Source organism: Castanea sativa, chromosome 9 (assembly GCF_040712315.1).
Source record: "Castanea sativa cultivar Marrone di Chiusa Pesio chromosome 9, ASM4071231v1".
Lineage (NCBI taxonomy): Eukaryota > Viridiplantae > Streptophyta > Magnoliopsida > Fagales > Fagaceae > Castanea > Castanea sativa.
Window position 1 is genome coordinate 3,560,619 of NC_134021.1, and position 17,942 is coordinate 3,578,560.

At 32.5% G+C, this 17,942-nt stretch overlaps 1 long non-coding RNA gene across 1 annotated transcript; it reads left to right on the forward strand.

The window, feature by feature from the left end:
- The first annotated feature begins 15,431 nt into the window (after positions 1–15,431).
- Positions 15,432–17,573, forward strand: LOC142609674 (uncharacterized). Its single transcript, XR_012839651.1, has 2 exons — positions 15,432–15,551; positions 17,110–17,573. It is a non-coding gene; the product is annotated as an uncharacterized LOC142609674 (long non-coding RNA).
- The last annotated feature ends 369 nt before the right edge of the window (positions 17,574–17,942 follow it).

Here is a 17,942-nt window from a genome sequence, read left to right on the forward strand (position 1 = left end):
AGTAGGGATATTGAATGGACTTTGATGGTGTTTTTATGCTGAATTTTCTGAGTTTGTGAATTTGGTTTTTGGGTTTATAGATTTTATTTGCTGGAGATTTTGTTGATGGTTGAAAGATGAGAAAATCTGGGTTTGAGTTGAGATATTGTATATCTGGGTTTTGTGGTTTGAGAAAATCTGCTACTAGGTTTGTGTTTGTGTTTTTGCTGGAGATCGATTTGTATTTGTGTTTGGTTGACAAGAAAGGGCAAGAAAATCTGGGCATGTATTCTTATGTTTAAAATCTGGGTTTGTGTTCTTTAATGTTCTTTGTTGAAGATGAACATAGTTCTTAATATATTTTTGGATTTTAATTTTGTTTTTTCAATCTGTTAAAAACTTAAGAATTATAGATTTTTTAAATTATTTTATCTGATGTGGCATGCTACAGTAAATTTTTAATAGTATTTTAATCCTTCCGTTTGCTACCTTAGCTATTTTCGTCTGTTGACTGACGGAAAGAACTAAAATAACACGCGTTAATTGGTTTGGGGACTAAAAGTGGTTAAATGAAAATGTAGGGACCAAAATAAAAATAGGACGAAAATGTAGGGACTAAAAGTGCATTTACGCCTTTTTTTTATAACCGGTTAGAAACTCTTATTAAAGTCCAAGGCCAGCTACAAACAAAAACCTGGCCATAGACCAAAGCTACAAACACAAGTAGCTCAGAAAAGGCACCTATATAAAAGATTAAATCTGAGATGCCATCAGCTTGTGGTACTCATTCAGCAGACCCTCTGTGCCGCTCAAAATATTCATTGGATGAGTTTGTTTTTGTTCAAAGTACACCATATTTTGGGCATTCCAAATTGCCCGTGCCATTGTTGCCCAAAGTTCCCTATTGTGAATGATACGACTCATTAATTCCAATCTCTCCCTCTCTCTTTTGAATGAATAAACGAAGATATCCATTTATAAATGCCACAAGTCCACATAAAATGCCTACAAAATAAGATGCTTTCTTATTAGCTCATATTTTGATTCTAAAAAAAAAAAAAATGTTAGTTCATGTCTTGAAAACAAATTTATCCAAAATTTAAAAAAAAAATTATGACACTAGACCAAAAAAAAAAAAAAACTCACTGCATGCGCAAAACGTATGTGATGAGGCTAGTATTAATACATCCACCTAAGACCACTTCTTCTATCCGTTGTTCTAGGACTATAATTTTTTCTTCTTACTACATTCCCACAATCTTGATGTGGAGTTAAAAATGTTGTGGTACTATATTTTCTCATTCCTCTAAGGATTCACACTTCAACATAATTTGCATATTTTTCAAATGTATGATTGGATTACAATTACGTTACTTACTAGTTGATCCTACACTAGAACTTAGTAAAATGTAATTCAATTGTTATTTACTATGTGTTTAAGTTGGATTTAAGTGTGTGATCTAGGCTTTCTGTATACAACGGACAAAGTCCTCTCTCTCTCTCTCTCTCTCTCTGGATTTTGAATGAATAAATGACAAAATCTATTTATGATGGATGCTAGACATGACAAACAGATTGGATTAATCAAGTTTGAATTAATAAAAATGTCATCTTAAATGAGTTTTAAAAATGAGTCGGGTCAATTAGGTTATAGATCAGATTAGGTTTAGGTTGACCCATTTTCTCAAATGAAAAATAAATAAACATGCATTTGTCACTTCTTAACATATAAATATAATAGTATTAGTGTAGTGATCATAAGCTTCTGTCTTCAAAGAAGCCAATTTAGCCTCAGATGGCCCAAGATTTTTGTTGTTCACTTGTGTTTTATTTGCTATCATATATATAGACACAATAAGTGATTGTGTTGATAATTAAATTTAACTATATGGTTGTGTTTATGAATGCAATAAAAAGTTGTTAATAACTGACGGTACACTATTTCTTCGACTTCACGCTTATAAGGCAGAAAGTGGGGGGAGATTCTTTCAATGTGGGACTGCCAAAAGTTTCCCAGGGAGTACGCAATAAGTTTCCCTGGGAGTACAAAAAAGTAGCCCACAATAAATAACTGATGGTACACTACTCCTTCGGCTTCATGCTTATAAGGCAGAAAGTGGGGGAAGATTCTTCCGATGTGGGACTACCAAAAGTTTCCCAGGGAGTACGCAATAAGTTTCTCTAGGAGTACATAAAAGTAACCCACAAAAGTAATTTTTTTTAAAATTATAATTAAATTCATCTATGTAGTTCATTGGTCATTACAATCCCATAGATGAATTTAAATATTTTGTTGGATTTAACTGAGAAAATAATGAATTAGTGATATTTATTCATGAACAAAGTTTAGCTACAAAATTGGTTGTAACTTAAGGCTATAAACTCACTCAATAAAATAAATATAACAACATATTTTGAAAATCTAACCGTTGAATGGCATATTTTTAACGCCTTTAATACATGTAGGGTCATTGGGCCCAGAAATATGTGTGGGGTGGCCCTAGAGTATTCTTCAGGCTAAAGGCCTAGTCCGAGGACACTGAACGGTCCGAGGGTGTATGAATGTTAACTCATAAAGGCAATACTAAATAAAAAAGAAATAATGTCTGAGCACGTATGTCCAAGAAGTTAGTCTGAGGAAGATTATGACCTCGGCTATGAGAAGCCGAGATAGAAGAAGGGTTGGTTAACATCCACAGGCTATGTTCTAGAAAATCCTATAGGTAAGGGTAGACACGGTAAACGTGGAAGATAAGAAGAAAAGTGGTGGAATATTTGAGATAAAGTTGTTACCACCGCCCTGTCTTGAATGCTCTGCAACTACTATTTTGGTCACATTAATGGGGAAATGAGACCTAAATATCAGTGTGGAACTTTGCTCCTATCTCCAAAGACTTCAGGGGAGGTGGATGAGACAAGTATCTAAACCAGCAATCTAACCCTAACGTGGAGGATGAAGAGGAAATGAAATAGGGAGTATAAAAGAAAGAAGAGACCTTAAGCGAAGCGGATCAGAAAAAGGAGAGAAAAAACACTGTAGACCTCACTATCCATAACTATAATCTATCTTGGGAAAAAGTAAGATAAGTCATCCTCGACTTGCGTCTGAGGAGAAGATTTCTTTTATATTCATATAAACAGTTTCTTGTATGTACCATTGTGATCAAAGCCCATCATTTTTGTTATGTAAACATCATTAGAACTTAGATTTCAAGCCCACTCTCTACAAATTTTATTATAAAAAAGCCTTTCAGGCCTATTCCCTTCTGACAGTGGGTTCGGGCTCGAATTGTGTCCTTACAATACACATGTTAAATTTTGTGTCAATCGAATATCATTTACTATATGATCTATAAGTTTATATTTTGTGCATAATTATAAATTACAAAAACTTACAATTTAAAAAATTTATTGATGACATAGCTAGTAATCTTTAATTTTCTTGAAATTTTGCAAGTATGGAGGATATAAGAAGAAGATATAATCCAATGGTGGATTTGTCAAAATTCACCTCCAATAAAAAGATATTAAGGGTCCGTTTGGATACAGCTTATTGCTGAAAACTGAAAACTGAAAACTGAAAACACTGTACCAAAATAATTTTTAAATGTGTGAATAGTACCGTGGGTCCCATTTTTAATTTTAAAAAATCTGAAAAGTGAAGTTTGTGGGTCCCGTGAACAGTACACTGGACCCACAGAAGTGCTGAAAAGTCAGCAAATGCGGCTACTGTTCATGCACAGTATCATGAACAGTAACCGCTGTCCCCCTTAATCGTGCATCAGCAGAAGAAAAAAAAAAAAAAAAAAAAAAAAAAAAAAAAACGCAAAATTTTTTCATCAAAACGCAAACGCCAACTTATCCAAACAGCACCTAAGTAAGTTTGTAGCCTAAGATTAAAATTAATTTTGTAGGTAAACTTTGTTTTTTATTCATTCCCTAATAAGGGGAAAGTTGGTTGGTTTAAAAAATAATGACAGAATTGTGAACTACCCCAAATATAGAAGAAGAAAAATATTTTCCCCCACCATGTCTTGCAATTATATATATATATATATATATATATATATAGGACAAAGTTTAGCTACAAAATCGGTTGTAGTCTTAGACTACAAACTCACTCAATATCTTTTTATTAGAGGTGAATTTTGACAAATCCACCATTGGATTTCATCTTCGTCTTATATCCTCCATGTTTGCAAAATTTCAAGAAAATTAAAGATCAATAGCCATGTTATCGATATATTTTTAAATTGCAAGTTTTTGTAATTTAAAATTATGCATAAAATATAAATTTATAGATTATATAGTAAATAATATCCGAGTAACATAAAATTTGACATATATATTAAAAGCCTATAGAACATGCAATTCAACGGTTAAATTTTCAAATATGCAGTAATATTTATTTTATTGAGTAAGCTTATAGCCTAAGACAACAACAAATTTTGTAGCTAAATTTTGTCTATATATATATATATATATATATATATATATATATTTTAGAAGGAGAAGCAAATACTTGTACCACGCATAGGGTAAAACATTGCTACAAGAAAGCGAATAAATGCGCTAAAGCTTTAGCTAGGAAAGGATCCAGCCAAGTTGATGAACTTGTTATTTTGTATGGTCCCCTTCGGTCATATGTATTTTATTTTAATCTTAAGAAGGGATATGGCTTATAGACATATATTTTTTGTTTAATATATGATCTATCCTTTACTAAAAAAAAAAATTAAAAAAAAATATGTGCACCACCTCAAGAATAAAAATTATTGTAGAACCCATAAAAATGTCACTTTCACATGGACTCAATTTTTTTTTTTTCACTACTCTTAGTGTGCTATGTAGATAGTTTTGATTTTTATATAGTCCTAAAATTTTTCTTAAAGAGAAAAAAAAAAAAGGAAAATGAACATCTAAAGATACAAAATTTGATATTTTTTAATATGGCTGATTATTAGTGGTTCGTAAAAAAAGGTGAAATCAATGATGAATAAAAACTTGTGAAAGCTTGCTATTTCAACATATATAAAAATAATTGCCAATTTTTTTTTCTTTTGTGCGTGTAGCATTATTTGTTATTAAAAAAAAAAGAAAAAAGCTACGTATGCATAGGAACCTCTGACTGGGTCCAGTGTAAAATAAAGGTTAAGGTGTGAGGAGGGGTCCAGGCATTTGTATTTTGATAGGATGTTGAGAATTTTGTGACGTGGATGCTCAGGGTACAAAATGGATGGCTGAGAATTCGTGGCATCTATGTACTGGCAATGCAGTTGTTTGCGTTTGCGTTTGTGTTTGTGTGGCGTATGTTATTTTTTTCCAGAAAAAATGAAAAATATTGACTGTAGGAAAGAAAAAGGAGGAGGGGTCCAGGCATTTGTATTTTGATAGGATGTTGAGAATTTTGTGACGTGGCTGCTCAGGGTACAAAATGGATGGCTGAGAATTCGTGGCATCTATGTACTGGGAATGCTGTTGTTTGCGTTTGCGTTTGTGTTTGCGTTTGTGTTTGTGTGGCGTATGTTATTTTTTTCCAGAAAAAATGAAAAATATTAACTGTAGGAAAGAAAAAGAAAGAAATAAAATTAAGAAAGGAAATATCATATCATATCATTTGTATATCTCTATCATATCTTCTATATATATAAAACTGAAACTTCTGAAACTCCCATAATTTTTCATGCCAACACAATATTTAAATAAAATTATCATTTTATCTAAATAAACTTATTTTTGTTTAGTCTAAACTTAATAAGAAGTGAAATTCTATCTCTCTAATAAGTCCAGCTTAAACTCAAATTCATCATTTTTTTCATCATTTTTTTTAAATAAAATTATTTCTGTTTAATTCAAACTTAATAAGGAGTGAAAGTCTGGGTGCGTTTGGGAAGTGTGTTTTGCGTTTCCCACATCTGCGTCTGGCTGATTTTATTTTATTTTTTATTTATATATTTCTTTTAAGTCTAACACCTCTTGCATTGTTCATGGTGCAATCAAGCATATGCACAGTACTTTGAAGTATGAACAGTAATTTTTATTTTTATTTTTTATTGTTTTCAGTTTTCAACAAAATAAGTGGTATCCAACTGCACACTCTATCTCTCTAACAAATCCAACTTAAATTTAAACTCATCATTATCATTTTTTAAACAAAATTAATTTTATTTAGTTCAAACTTAATAAGGAGTAAAACTCTATCTCTCTAACAAGTCTAACTTAGGGTCCGTTTGGATACAGTTGAAAACTGAAACTAAAAACTGAAAAATATTGTAGCAAAATAATTTTTTTAAATGTGAAAAACATTGTTCATGCTTAAATCACTATTTATTGGCCTTAATTCACTGTTCATGGCCAATGAATAGTGAACGGTGCGTGTCCTAGCAAAAAAAAAAAAGAAAAAAAAGAAAAGGCTGAAACGTAGACGCGAGGAGATTCAGCCCAATCCAAACATATTCTTAACCTCAAACTCAAATGTTGATTAAAAAAAAAACTTTTTAAATCCTATATTAAGATTATCTTAAATGTGGCTTTATTTGGTTAAATATAAAGTCATCAACTATTGATAAAGTTCAACTTCTTTGGATAATAGAATAATTCTACTGCAATTTCTTTAAAAAGTAATTTTCGTACATAAACCACCAAACTCTTTTTAGCTGTTTTTTACAAGATAAAGAAACTTGCAATAATTGAAATTATTCTTTTGATATGTATAATATAAAAAAAGGTAACTTATATATAAAAAAGAAGAATAATAATTACAAAATAATATTATATCTGCCACATCTCCGTTCAGGTATAGAATTGAAGTGAAAGTCGAAGATGACACAGGATTGGCACCTTTCATTTTATTTGATCCTACAGCTAAAAAATTACTCCACATATCAGCAAAGGAACTTATAAATAAAAGTTCACAGGTGAGAATTCGAAGTTCACAAGGTAATTAATATATTCTTTAATATAATTGAACTTACATTTTGCCAACTATTATTTCTACTAGGTACATGAAAAGCTCAACCTCCCTGTGCAAATAGCAAACCTTATTGGGAAAACATTTGTCTTCCAACTGAAACTCAATGACTATAACCTCACACAGGGATGAGAGATCTACACTGTTAAGAAACATTTTGATCCTGTTTTAGAGACTGACAATTCAACTAAACTTGAAAAAATAACTGATGTGAGTACTTTTATATTACATTTAATAAATAAAATTACAAATTTTTAAATGTTACTTATACATATCGTAATACGTTTTACACCATGCTCTATTAGCAGTGTTATATGAGTGATGCTACAAATGATTCTGTCAACAACTTATCAATTGAAGAAGATGCTGGTTCTGTCAAATTACAAAAACTAGATGATTCAAGTGATGTACAACTCACAGCTAAATCTGCAACTATGAAGAACAAAAAAAACTATTCATCAACCATTGCAGACCCACAAAAGAGGAAGAGGAAACAAAGGATCCTTTAAATTGTTCTATTTTGTGTTGCTAATACATAGCTGATCTTACAAAATAATGGATAATAGCATAGTTGGTGTTATGTTTATAGTTAAATTCTGAATGGTGTTATGACATAAGGCATGTATAAATTACTCATGCATCTATTTATTGAGGTATTTGTGTGACGTAAATAGTTTTGGTGGTGGGATCTATCAAATGTATGATACTATATTGGTTCATTGTTCTGTTTGCTTGCTTATTAAAGGAAAGACGAGAAGCATTACTAAAGCATCTTTTTTTTCTTATAACTCATTGTGAGAAGCAAAAAAGATGCCTCATACATTTATACTTCAGTTACTGTAGGGGCATCGGGTCCTTACTAGTGGCGGAGCCAAGATCTAACTTGAGGGGAGGCAAAAATTACATTTGACAAGAACATTTATACACGTGCAAGCGAATATGTACATATAGTATTTGAGATCAATTTGCAAAATAACACAATTCACTCAAGTGTATGCTAAGCCGTATTTAAATGCAAGAAAATTTCCAATAAAATAACAAATTCATTATATTATATTTATCTATTTAGGAATTCATTTACATGAATAATCCTTTTAAAATTTTAATTATAAAAGAAGTTATAACTCTACTTACGAATTGAAAGATTTTTAGTTGTTAGATAGACATAAAGTTCAACTTAGGTAAATTTCAATTATTTTTGTAAAGCTATATGTTATAGGTCTATTTATTTTAGCTTAACATGTATACTTATCCTATAAAAAAAAAAAAAAAACATGTATACTTATTTTTGAAAAACCATCCTATTTATTAACCATTTATTTATACTGCAATACAAGAAATGCATTTAAAAAGTTACCAAAGAAAGTGAGTAGAAAAATCAAATAATATGAGGTTATAAGTTAGACATGCATCAAGGTAACTGTTTGTTGTTGTTGTTGTTGTTTTTTTTTTTTTTTTTTTTAATTTTAATAATAGAATTGGGTTATGTTAATATAGAATGGACTTATATTTTAAGATGGTATAAGTGGGCTATGCTCCCAATCATCTCATGCAAGCAGCTGGTTGTATTGTCTACGGTTTTATAACTTTTCATTTGTAGTAGTTCTATCTTTTTACTTCAAATGCATTTAGGCAAGTTAAGTAAATATTAACACTTTTTTTGGGTGGGGCCAGGGGGGCAAGTGCCCCCTCTCGACCCCCTGGCTCCGCCCCTGGTCCATATTATCTGTTAGACTTATGGTTAAGTGATTAAATTTACAATTTCCTAATAGCATAAGCTTTTGGGACAATCGGTAATTTAATATGGTATCAAAGCAAGAGGTACTGAGTTTGATCCCTGATTTTACTCTATCTCCCATTTAAAAAGTTAAATTCCCACTTGTTGGATCCCCACTTATAAAGGGAAAGTTTAGGCCCACAAATGAGGAGGAGTGATAAACTTATGGTTAAGTGATTAAATTTACCATTTTTTAATAGCTTAAACTTTTGGGATAATCGGTAATTTAACACTATCTAATAGTTACTTTCTCAAAAGGTTGAATACTTTGATATGTTGAGTTATTTAAGTTCATTTGAATGGGTTTTACTTTTCTTACAGGTGAAGTTTGACTTGGAGAATTATTTATAAAATTTTCTGTCAACTTAAAAGCTGTTTGGTTAGTAAGCAAAAGGGTTCCGACGTTGATTAGCTCCTTATTTATGTCCTTTTTTTTGGGTCCATCAAATCAACAAATTTGATTTCCCCCCCCCCCCCACCCCCACCCCACCACCCCCACCCAAAAACTAATCCTTCTTTTGCTGCTTAATATAACATCAACCAAACATTAGGAACTTTTTTTTTTTATGCAATTTGGGTTTTTTAAGATTTTTTATGAAAATTTCAATTTAGGATCATTGAGTATTTAGGTTCAAAATAGTAAGCCAACAACTGCTGCTCCTACTTCACCTCATGTCAAAATGGGCATGGCACTGGCTTTTTTTCAAAGCCACCAACTATGCAGGTTTAGGCTTTTTTTTAAGAAATATTCATGCTTTTTGTGAAATGTAATAAGTAATAGTATGCATTGGAGTTCTATCACTTTTAAATTTTTTTATTTCAAAAAAAAAGTTTAGGATGCTTCAAAAATAATTCATTTCTGGGATTTTCCTGTGCATCGTACAAGTTAGCACCTAGTATAATGTAATTTTAAAACAACCTAATCTCTTCTTAGCAGTCCAAAAATAATTTAAATCCTTATTATGGCTGTCATTGATCACGTTAAAAACAAAAATTACGATACAGTTTCAATGCCATATTCAAATTATAGCTTAGTGCCAATTTTCGTGAGGAATGAAGTTCAAACAAGGAAACTATACATATAAATAAAATAAAACAAGGAAAGATGGCGTGCTATATTTAATTTTTTTTTTTATAGGTATATTTAAAACGTTTGAGTTGCGTCATTCACTTTTCTTCTTCTTCCCGCCTCTTCTATTTTCTTTTAATTTTTTATTATTGTTTTATTTTTGGGTACACATTGACTCTCTATTTAAAATTTTAACCCCAACACTCTAGAATCATAGATCAAGAAAAACAGAATATAAATCCTTTGTACTATTTTTTGTGTTATACTTTATATTCCATCAATTACAATTTGTCATGCATTTGCTTAATTTTCCTTATAAAATAGCCAAAATTTAAATAAATAAAAAAAAAATGACAAGTTGTGATTAGTGGAACATAAATTGAAATACAAAAGTGGTGCAGAGGATTTGTATAATTAGATTTTTTTTTAATTAAAAAAAATAATATTATCAAGAATCAACCGAACCAAGGGATAGTTTTTTCTATCTTACCCTACAATTTTTATTTGCAACTCTTTCAAAATAACAAAAACAAAACAAAACAAAATTATTTGCAATAAGCCATTATTCTACGGTACATGTTGGGAGATATTACCTACTTCTTGATAGGATTAAAGTCTTAACTAATATTATTGATCAAGTGTGAATTAACTGATACAAAGGTATTGGAAGTTAGTTACAATAAATACCAAGGCTATGCTACTAGAAAGATATATCATTTGGAATCAAAATGCAAAATTATCAAACATATAGAAAGCTTACAATGTCAGGTTTAATAAGTTTAATGTTGGTAAATCATAACAAATTGTAAGTTTTCTTGAGTCCATAATGTATTTTCAACTCCAAAACAAAAACCCAAGTTCGACTCAAGGGGAGAGAAATCTTTGGATTTTCGACAATCGTTTGATTGCTACTCAATCAATTGAAAAAGGTATTGAGAGTTTCTGGATCAATTGAGGATAATTTGGATTGATTGAAAAAAGCGAATTTTATCAAATCAAGCCCATTATGTCGCTTGTTTTAATCCTAATGCGTGCCATACCTATGAGAGAGAGAGAGATTTGTTGCACAAACTAGTCCAAACCCTATTTCTCTCTTTTTCACCATCATACTAGAATTCAAGAAGTAGATTTAAAGACGGTATCCTTGAAGATTGGTGATCAAGGTTGACATCCTAGTAGTATCCCAATGATGCTATTTTGAAGTAAAGCTTTAAAAGGTTCTTGAAGTCAATCGAAGGTTCCGATTATAAACATGGATGTACTTCCATATATTGAAGAATTCAGAGGGGTTTTGAAGTTGTTTAAGGTTCCCACTGTAATTTATCCATGTACGTTTTTAGATCCCTTAAAGCACAAGTTACTTAACTTAATTATTTAGCCAAGTGATTAACTTAGGTAAATTATTCAGATTTAGGTTAACACAAACAAATCATATCATGTAAACAATGCGGAAAAATAAATAATACACGATATGATAACCTAGGAAAACCAAACCGGTAAAAAACCTGATGAGGATTTAACTTATCTATCCTCAAGGTAAAACAGATTCACTATAAAAGAATTGAAGTTTACACAATAGCGACTTAGATCACTAACATCCTATTACTGCCTCGAATAGGAAACTTACTACCATAACCACATGATAGCTCCGAGTCCACAGACTACTTCTTTCTCAGATCCACAACATCCACAAGTACATCACTTGTATATCTTTAAGCTCTTTATGCAGCAATTGAAATGATCACTAAGCTCTCGATATCAATCTCAATCTTGATAACCCTAAGTGTGTATGAAGGCAAATACATCTAGATCTCACAAGAGATTCACACACAGAGCATAAACAACAATAAGACTCCAGAGAGCTTTGGGTACAAAACCCTAGATCTACAAAAAAGGCACACTCTTCTCTCTCTGAAAAGCCTTTTAAAAATGTGCTTAAGGTTTCCTTTATATACTAGAACAAGTAGAGCTAAAACCCTGCATGAACTGCTGTTTGGGTTGACTTAAAATTTTGCAGAAAATTCTTGATCCACGATTCTCGATCAATCGAGTCTATTCTTTGATCGATCGAGCCTTGCAAAAATAGAACAGTAATTTTCTACAATTACTCGATTCCAAACTTACATTAAACCAAACTTTGAGCAAGTTTAAACTTAGACTAAATGTTTTGATCATGGTTTGCCAATATAATACATATTGAAGTTCTAATACATTAGTCCCTAAGGTCTTAGAACCTAACAATCTACTTGTTGTAGAGTCTAGTATAAAGGTTTAATACTAAATTGTAAAACTTCTTTTAGTATAGTGGATTTTCTTTTGGGGGGAATATTTTCCCAATAGTAGGATTTCCCTTGAGTTTTCCACTTTGTCACCAACCACTTTCTCATTAAATGATGTGGCATAAATCATTTAATTTCTTACTCTTTAATTGATAAATCAGCATAACTAGACTTAATTAAATTATTAATCTGTTGAAAAATAAACAACCAGTGTCTAAACAACCCAACATACACAATGCACACATATTTACGTGGTTTGATACTAAGCCTAAATCCACAGGTTGAGCTATGAACAATCCTTTATAATCAGTAAGTTACAATGGTTCTCTACTCAAGTTTTATCAAACAACTTGAGCTTGCACAAAAAATATACTTGGAGAAACGCAAGATATGAAATGCACACAATAACTATTATAGATAATTTTAAATCATGGGTTCTTGAATAGTTATTAATTATTCCTTGAAAAATAGGTTATTAATTAAAAGGTAAAGGCCCTAATTATTTGTAGTGATAATCTAATCATGAAATGCCTCAAAATGAAATTTAACGACTTATATTTTTGACAAACCTATAATCACACCACTTAGTGTGCTAAAGTATACTTATATCTTGAAAATTTTGGAAAAAGTGAGGAAAAAAAATGAGGTTTGAAAAACGTTACATAAAAGTTAAAAGTTAAAAGCTAGATCTTAAAGCTATGTCAAACAAACCCTAAGTATATTAAATGCTCTTTTCGTTACAATTAAGTTGGAAGGTATTATTAAAACCTTCCTTTTACAGCATGTAAAAACCCAATTGAATCCTTCTTATACACTATGCCGGCCAAAATGTCACAATAGCACTATTTACCGAAATATATATCAATCTACCACTGTTTTAAAAATATGTAGGAATCTACCACTTTTTGGATACTCAAGTTTGGGGAACTTGATTTTTCTATGGTACTTGAGTTCCATTATAAATTTTCTGGAAATTTTAAAGGAAATTTTTTCAAAGAGCTTGAGTTTATGGAATTCGAGTTACAGGGCAAATTCAAGTTTCACAAACTCGAATTTTAAAAAGGTGGTAGATCCCTACATATTTTCAAAACATTGGTAGATTGATATATATTTCGGTAAACAGTGGTATTTGGTCATTTTTGCCTACTTTGCCTTAGGCCTGTCCACAGGTCGGTCCGGGTCCGGTTTGTGCCCAACTCGGAACTGACCTGACCACGTCGGGTCTCCGGCATCTAGACCCACCGTCGACCGTTAGATGAGTCAGTTCCGGCGACTCGGATATCGGTTACAGATTGGTCAGTGGTCGGTCGGACTCGGGGAAGACGAAACCAGGCGAAATCAGGCCGGAACTGGCCGAAATCTACTAGATCTGGCCAAAACATGGCTGGATCAAGCAAATTTTGAAGAGATCTTGCCAGATCTCAACCGATCTGTCGAGCAAATTTCTTTTCTCGCCAAATCTTGAAAGAGATCTTGCCGGATCTATCAAGAAATGATCGAAAATCCTCATACCTAAGAAAATCGGTGGGTGTTTTCGATATATATGCGATCGAATCGGTTGGAATCGGATTTTGAAGAGCAGACCCGTCAACCGACCTGCTAGTCTCGGTTTCTAGAGGTTGAAACCCGCTGCTGAACATCACCGGTGTCAGATAGGCCGATTTTGGGTACGGGTTCGACAATTCGTCTTGGGTTGGTCGGGTACGGGTTCCGGTGGACAGCCCTACTCTGCCTATGTAAACTTTTCGTCTTATGTGTTGCTTGTGTATGGTCATTGGTTGCTTTTGTGATAGATAGACTCAATCCAATACTTGACCCATAATGAATAAAAAAGATCTAAGGCCCAAAAGTTAATGCTTATGAAAAAGCTTACAAAAATTAACAAAGGAAAAGACTTAGAAGAAGCCCATTTCCTATCAGTATAAGGCCAAACACTCTTAATGGATCAAGAAGGCCTAAACGATATTATGCAAGGAGTCAAGGACCAGGTGGCCGCCATAGTCTGAACTCCGAAGCCAGATGCAATTACATGAAAGCCCACAGACTCTTACTTACAATTTGAAAGTCCACAAGATCAACAAGGTCATTAAATCATATCCACATGCTTCAGAAATTCAAGGCCAAGAAACTCCCAATGGCCCAACGTAAAGGGATATTGTTAATCTTTATGGAGTTAAGAATGTTGTCTAGCCCATTTTCGAGAATCTGCTGAAAATACAATAAGAATTGATCCAGATTTCCAAAATGGCCTACTCTGCATCACATTTACAAGTCAGTAACGCATATTATTATTGGTGATGATCATTCCACAAGCTCTCAAGCCCCAACTTGATCTTGATCTTAAGGCCTTCACTCTACATGCTTTTGTTTAAATTTGCTAGTTTCCCTTGAATTCGTTGGAGCAATGCATGCTTCTGTTTAAGCTTTGATTACAAATTTTTAGGAATGTTTTCTTGAATTTTTGTTGATGAATTTTATGTTCGATTAATGCATTCCTAAAATATATACATAATATTTGAAAAAATAAAATTTTAAAAATGGCTTTAAAGTCACTTTTAAATCAAGGAAAAGGCCTTATTAGACAAGGGGTATTGGGCCCTTAAGCTGCTTTTGGATTATTAAAAGTTCAAAACTTGGTAGTCTAACCATATTGCAAATGATTCCAATCTTATATGGTCTAAAGAAAATTCAGTTATGAAAGGCACCAAAATCTAGTAAACCTCTAAGGAACAAAATTTTCAAGCGTACTCACTTTCTTCGTAAGAAACGATTTTCAAATCACGGTGTTTTATTTTTATGGACCGGCCAATTTATTTATTTTTTGACAGAAAGGACTAGCTTCATTTGGTCTATGTAAAAACCTTCACTTGGTATCAAGAACAAGAAAGAAATGGATCTAAAAGAGATACACTCAAATTTCCAAACACTTATCATGATCTTTCACCTAGAGACACCAGCAAAGAAAATTCAAAACCTCACTTTGCAACCGTTCACTGAATCCAATACTTCAAAAATTGACATCATTTTAGCCACGTCAACAATCCGTGTACTTCTTCAGTCCTTCTACTCCACTTTCTGGTTTTAACTTTTTACATTCTCTTCTCATTTTTCAAATTTCAATCTCTCTCTCTCTCTTCCCTTAACTTTTAAAAAAACCCGTCCTTCAAGGTTAAATCAACTTTTACCGAACTTGCATGCAGTTTTGGTGTTGGCGTGTAAGTGTATTCCCTTATTTTATCCCCCTTCTCATATATATATATATATATATGTGTGTGTATGTGTTCCTCCAAAAAAAAAAAACCTTTACCGAGCTTATTTTCAAAACAAAATAAAGTCATCCAATTGCAAAAAGAGATCGATTCTGGTGGCTATGTTGTCACAAAGCTAAGGACCACTCTGACTAGTGTGTGTGGAGATTTGCTGCTGGAGATGTCCAGTATAAGAAGTATAGGCAGGCTGTTACTGCTGCCGGAACTGGTTTGTCAATATCCTCTATCTCCCCCCTTCATCATTTAAATTTCGATTTTAGAATTTCTATGTTTGCAGCACTGCTTTTCTTCATTTTATTTGGGATTATATGTTTTGTATTGGTAATAAGGTGTGTTTGTTTCTGTTTTTTGCTGGTTCAAAGTTATGTGTATCTCATTGATATAATGCTAAACTTAATTCCCTGCTTCACTTCTCTTCTGTACTGCTTACTCAGAAGCATATTTCAATTGCGTGTTGCTGGTTCACATGTTTCTTTGTTCATGATCAAATTGCCCACTAGATAATAAAGGGTCTGACTGCAAGAACAGAGAATATTTATGCTTTCTAAATTTGCCAGTGTCTCTAACTTGCTTGTTGCATTATGATATTTTCCATGCGCTACACATTAGTGAATGTAGTTGCCCTTTACCAATGAAACTGATAATAAACAAAAGGAAATTTTAAGATTTATTTTTTGACTCCCTCCTCACAAGTATATAGTTAAGAAGGTTCTAAAAAGTTCTGTTTCTTGCCCATTCTATGCTTGTGGATTTAAAAACAAAATTAGTCTAAGCTTGTGTGACCATGTACTTTTTTTTGTTCTTCTTTATCAAAATGATTAAAATTGTGCTCTAGGGCAGTGAAGAAAGTAATCTATTTATGATATGTTTGACATGGCTTGATCACCATCTCTCTATGCAATTGGATGACTGTTGGAGTCTTGATTCAAGCACATTCTTTTGAGATGCTGAATCCATTTTTGAGTAAACCCTACCTGTTCTAACTTAGCTTTTAAGAACATGGATTACTCTAAAAAGTGAATATTGGAACTTGATTTTGCCTGCCCCTTAAAATAAGATCAAATGGGTCACTTCAAGGTTGAGTTGGAATCTGGCTTTTTTTCAGTGCTTGGTGACCTGAGATTGAGTGACATGCATGTATGATTTCTTCGTAAATGTAAATTAAGCCTATGCATGACTTTAATCTCACAAACTGAACTTATCACAAGATACTTGGCTAGGCTTGGATTGTTTTGTATTTTAAATATGATTTACTAAATAAATAAATTACATTGTTTTGGGAAAGTGTTTTGTGTTAATCATTTAGCTTCATTGGGATGCATAAAATTTGACAGTTTCTGTAATTGACTATAAAAATTGAGATAATACAAATAATTGGCAGTGGTATGTAAATAACAGTAGGTTGTTGCTTACTAACTCCAATAAGTGATTCTGCTATTGGGAACACGTTTTTCTGAAATGTTCATTTAGGTCCCAAGATTTGGGGGAGAGGTGGGGAGAGAAAGGCTGCTGCTGGTTTTCTGTTTCATTCTCAGTTTTTGGAACAGTTGAATGGAAAAATAGAAATCATGTTAGCATTGGTTTTCATTATACCATTGGTCATGGCATCGATAACCTGTTTCTGTCACCAATATTTGGGTTTTAATGAACAATTTATCTTTTTAAATTTAAATAAAAAGACCTGTTCCACTTAAGTTATGCTTTCTTCACAGTATATGCATTAAGGTCTTCTCTATTTAGTTTACTTGGTTTCTTTAATGATGCAGGTTGCATGGCAGCTTTGGAAGCTGAACATTACTTGCAAGAGATTGGATCACAAGAGGGTAACATTGATTGATGAGTACCCGTCAAAGTGCAGCCTAGTGGTTGGAAGCTCGGGATGAGTTGTAGATCCAGACATCCTAGGTTCATTGCCACTAGGAGAGTTTCCTTGGATTACCTGATACACGATTTTGGCAGGTGGGATCATGCATCCTTTTAAAAAATTGTTCAAAAAAAAAAAAAAAAACTGATTGATGAGCAATATTTAATCAAGGGCAAAGAATTGTCTCCAAAACAATGACATTTTACTATGTCTCTGTTGGATGTATTAATAGATTCCTACATTATGCTGCATCTATTTTCAGCTGTAAAATTTTCTTGGTTGACTGGCTTTGATAATCTGTAAATCATAAGCCTTAGCTTTGGCTCTTTTGGTGGCTTTTAATCATGCGGTTGTAGCATTTTCTCTTGGGTCTTGGCTACTTTGCTAGTTTCTTGAGATATATCCTTCTTTAGCGCAAGGTTTGATGTGCTATATGACAGGAGTTTTTGTTTTTGTTTTTTTGGGGGTGCACTTGGTTAGTGTGATAGCATGTCATGTTGGTATTATTCTTCTCTACCCAAGGACATGCCAAGATGAACAAAGGAATTAAAAATTTCTTTTCAGTAGGTTTGTAGAGTACCTGACCTTCAGCGGATCCTATGGGTTATTTACTCAGCATGCTAATTTGAATTATGGCATGAATGATAAATCTTCGTTAACCTATTCCCTGTAGAAAAAAAATTGTTTAATGCTTCTTTAAATTTTTAATCAGTTATTCTGTAGAACCAATTGTAT